Raw genomic sequence first — 4,958 nt, forward strand, 5'->3', positions numbered from 1 at the left:
TTTCTCTGCAGTGCAAGTTATTAAACTAAAGCTACTCTATTTTCCAAATGTGTTCCAACAGAAATCCTTCATAACTTCTAGCATGGTATCTTAATAAAGAATAAAGTTCTTTCTCTTTAAAAAATCTGCTCTAAGTAGATTTTTCCCCTGTTTTTTTTAAATTAAGGATCCCAGCAGTGGTATTCTGAAATATTCTCTTGAATTTGTGCATTTAAATTTTATTGCAGTGGTATAGATGAATGCCACTGTTGGTATCCTTAAATTTTATTTCTGCTCACCAAGGTTAATCATGATTGTCTATATCTTTTTTATAGTAATCACTTTTGAATTGTGTTCAGATATGCAGTTTCAGGTGTAATCATCAGAGCTGGTTAGTCAGGCATTCCAGATAGTGGTTCTTTTCAGAACCTTTTTTAAAGGGTTGGTTAACTACCTCAGTAGCAGAGGATTGAACTATACCCTGTCTGTACTGTACATAGAAATTCTTTGTAGATAAAAGCAAGGCTTGTTAAATATGATATGAGGGTAAGATTTTAATATACCAAATGTAACATTCTTAGTTGCCTTTAGTTTCAGAGGCTTGTAAGACTTCCTCATGACCATCATAACAGGCCTTGCTTTTGTCGTATTTTGTGGCTGAAAAAGCAGCCTTGCTTCTTCAGATATTGTAGTTATTTGGATGTATAATAGTTTAGCAAGATGTTACTTTTGTAAGACATCAGATGTTCAAAAAAAAAGTGCATCCGAACTTGTACTAAATACTGCAGTGTCCCTTTATAAAAAGTCAGACTAAAACTGACAGTTGTACAGCGAAGCCTGACATTTGGATATTTTGAAGTTTTTCATAAATCATAGAAATTAGTATATGGCTGTAGTTTAGCTTTTTAGGTAAAAGGTATGTTTCATTAGTGCATTTCTTACTGCTGATCACGTAAAAATGTGAATCAGCTTTCCATTTCTTATGCAGGTCATGATAACTTGTAGAGTAGAGTACAATCATTTGTGCTATGTTTTTAATTTTCTAAAGCACCTTGATGACAGTGAGTGTTCAGTGGTGAAGCATCCTCTATTGAATCACCCTCAAAAAAATTTTTTGCCAAGTCCTAAGTTGATAGCTTAAAGTCAAAAGTAAATTTATAGTTTAATTAGGACTTGGTGTAAAGAAATCCCTTTTACCCCTTTCCCCAAAGGGATACTGCAGTTATATCACATACCCAATAGGCACCACAATGAAGATCAGAGCTTATACTTAATTAAGGTTTTATACACACCAGTTCCCCAGTAATGCAAATTTAACAAGAAAATTAGACATGTCATATGTTCAAAATGCTCATGGCAAACAATCATTTTGCATTCCTGCAAATAAAATTGTTTTATACTGTAAGCTGGAGGCGAGTGTAACTTATTTTTGTAATAAAGTTTTTATTTTTTTTATGTGTCATTAATATAAATGTGTGTTAGAATAGAAAACTTCTGGTTTAAAAACTTAGAATTGCACACATTTCAGTATGTTTATTTGTACTTCCATAATTTAGAGTAGTGGTTGCCAATAGCCTGTATGTTTCACATTAATTGGTTTTTTTTTTCTTTTTTTGTTACCTTAATAAACCATTTTAGTATGTTGTATGTCAGTTACTGGGATAGCTGGGACATAGAGTGTAATTTAAAATTTGTCAATAAGTATTCATTGGAATATATGTAAATGTGCCTTGCCGGTTATTGAAACTTACCTACAAATGAGTATGGGGTGACAAAAACTTGTTCCTGGTGCTTAATGAAACTTTCTGCCACTGATTTTATATATTACCCTGTGCTTTTTTTAAAGTACATCTCTCTCAAATCTTAGTATAAGTTTGAGGGCTACACAAAACACTTACATTTCATCTTAACATAATAGATATGATAGGGTTGTGGAAAGTGGGTAAACTAAATGTAGCCTTCAGTAGAATTGAAGTTCAGTGTAATCCTTGGTGCTGGCATTTATTTCCCAGGTCCAAGGAGTTTAAATGATCCCATCTAAGAGGTCATTGCCATGCCTCTTGGCACTTAACTGTCATACCATTTTTAAGGGACACTGTCAAGGTGTTTAAGTTAATTCTCAGAATTATTTGTTGGGATTTTTTAGGACAGGTTTGTTTGACTTAAAGTAAGAATTGCATTGTTAAATGTTGGGAAATGAACACTTTTGTGAGCTCACAAATGTGTTCTTTAAGGAAACATTAAAATATGGAGCTCTGGATTTCAAAGACCATTTGGCATTCTTAGTTTGATGATGTGGGAGGGAAAACATAAAGAAATTGGAGACGATATGGTGATATGGGTAACTGGAGATGAATTATATATACACTCAAGTGAAATTACTTGACAGTGTTCATTTGAATAACTTTGAATTCAAGCCATTATGATTACTTTAAAAATTATCATTTGCACTGTTCTGATAATGGGTGCAGTTTTTGAGCAATATAATCAGAGCTAAATATGCATGTAGTGATTAGTAATGTGAACAATTAAGTTCTGAGAAGTAATACTAACTTTTGGTATTTTCAAACTTAAATTTCTGTAGTAAAATCAGTATCAAACTTAATCAGATCAAGGAAAACAGGCAATGCATATAAACATAATTTTGAATGTTGTGTGGCCTATAAAGCAATAATGCGATTTATATGGAATGTCATGGGATATGAGAAATGGAAATGCAAAAATGACTAATTCTTCAGTAAAAATGTCAACATGTTAAAAGGGGAATGTTAACTAATGTAGGTAATTGCTATTTGTGATTTGTTTATGGGTTCTTGGCTTTGACAGCTTCAAAGAATGGACAGATGACAAGTTAAAGAAGTTTTGTATATATTGTCAAGGAAAGGGTCATAATTCCAACAGTCAAGTCCCTTCCTTGGGGTGAAAAGTGTATCCTTAAAGCATTCTGATTGTTAAAAGGAAAGTTACCTAACCAAAACAGACGCAAGATTTTGTTTCTGCAGACTACTTGGCAATTGAAAGTGACATAAATTTAGTTTCACCAGTTTTCAGAAAGTTGCTGTGAGAAAATTGTGTTAATTGTATTCTCTCTCAAGCATGCTTTTTTGGTAGAAGATTTTTAGCCATTGCAACCAGTTACATGTTCAAAAATGCAAAATTGAGCACAAAAAGTTTGTTGCACACTCATGATTGCACTTTGTAGCATCGTGAGAACTTTTTTCCAGATTACTGCTTAATCTGACAGCAAAATATAAGCATTTTTTTCTCATAAAATAGGAGTGACAAATGGATTGATGGAGTGATCTGAGTTGTTCATTTGTATGTTAGATATTTGAATGACAAACACCAAACTATCCAGACAAAATTGAGCAGTACAACTTTTTTGACTGCTAAGCCAAAAATCACTTAATCAGAAAAGAGCAAAGCATTACCATGTTATTACAAATGCAACAATTTCTATTTTATGAGGAGAAATAGAAGGGGTTTTTGCAATGGAGGGAGCTAACCCCTAAAGTAAGTGATTGCTCGGTTTCTGCAGCTTCCCAAGAATACCCACAATTGTTCTCCCCAGTGGGTATACAGTTAATGAACAACTTACATGATAATAAAACAGACTTGAGGGGTTGGTCTTCAAGGTGTAGTAATTTACTCAGTAATCATACCACTCAATAGGGCATGCCACTACTTAAGATGCTAATTATGAACCATTGCTCATAATTTTTAACTGGGCAAAAGAGTAGATGGACTTTTGAGGTCTGTCACTTTTTAAAAGTTCTTAAGACATTGGTTACATTAACACCACAGTCTGCCTTCGGTAATAGACCTAAAATATTTTTCTGGGCCAGAAGCATCCAGTTGGAAAAACAACTTTTTTTGCAAATACAAATCAGTATTATTACTAACACTGGGTCAAAGATAGGTTTTTAATATTAACAGTAGTCTGATAAACATTTAGAAGTCTGACATTGAGAAACAAAAGCTTGTACCTGATTAGTATTTTCATTAAAAAATTAGTTGTGTTTATTTAAATTCTTTTACCTTTATTTATCCATAGGATTTATATTTATTTCATTCCTTTCATCTCACTGAAAAGTGTCTGCAGGCCTTTTGATTTGGATTAGATGTGTGAAGTACTGTCGTTCGCCAAAAACCTCAAATTGTTTTATTTTTTTTCCTTCAAAGTAGTGGGTTTGTGCTTGTTTGGAGATCAGTTTAAAACTCTGTACTATCTGTACTGCCTCTGATGTTAAGATTTTATGTATAGCATAAGGAAGCTAGCTCTGACTATATTTTCCTAAGAATAAAGACCTATTTTTGTAGCATGTCTTAGGATCTCCAGGAGTCCAAGAATTATTGTGAGTGTCCTCCATTTCATCATTATTCACTGAACAACTTTTAAAGTGACACTTGGGATCTTGAGAGATTTACCGTGTTTTGGTCATTCATACATTAAAAGTAATCAGCTAATGATGAAAACAAATTCCCCAGGCTACTCCCAGTTGTAAGCATGTGATAGAGGATCTATAGAATGAATGAGCTGGGGTGGTCTTAATTTTAATGATTGACGGGAACACTTTGTAGTTAACCCCTATGCCATAGATTCCACGAACAATGCAGTAGTGTTCTTCCATTCTCAGGTCTCTTTCTGGCAAATAAAATTTCCTTGAAGATTTGCAAATAAGAGTGAGGTTGCAAATATCTCAGAACGGAAGAAATAAATGATTTGCTTTAGTAAAAGGCAGTTATATAACAATGGAGCTAGGTAAGAACTCAGTGGATTAATTGGACAAATGAGAAGGTGCTTATAGATTGAGGAGTTTTAGCTCATAACTGTAGGATTTCTTAGTGATAAGAAAAGAGTGATTTGTGCCACTTAACCAGAGTAAAAAGAATGGATGCAGAGTTTAGTTTCTGCTTAAGATTACTGAAGTCTAGCTGGGCAGCATTGGCTCACACCTGTACTCTTAGTTTCTCAGGAG

General features: G+C 33.6%; 1 protein-coding gene across 5 annotated transcripts in view; it reads left to right on the forward strand.

The window, feature by feature from the left end:
- The window catches only part of Syncrip (synaptotagmin binding cytoplasmic RNA interacting protein), a 38,523-nt gene extending 34,214 nt beyond the window's left edge, over window positions 1-4,309 (forward strand). For all 5 annotated transcript variants that reach the window (XR_011369343.1, XR_011369345.1, XM_070010499.1 and 2 more), the window contains one exon: window positions 1-4,309. This exon is cut by the window's left edge. The gene's annotated coding sequence lies outside the window, so the exon portion shown is untranslated.
- The last annotated feature ends 649 nt before the right edge of the window (window positions 4,310-4,958 follow it).

The sequence above is a fragment of the Dipodomys merriami genome, unplaced genomic scaffold (genome assembly GCF_024711535.1).
Source record: "Dipodomys merriami isolate MVZ:Mamm:240054 unplaced genomic scaffold, mDipMer1.0.p SCAF_8, whole genome shotgun sequence".
Taxonomy (NCBI): Eukaryota; Metazoa; Chordata; class Mammalia; order Rodentia; family Heteromyidae; genus Dipodomys; species Dipodomys merriami.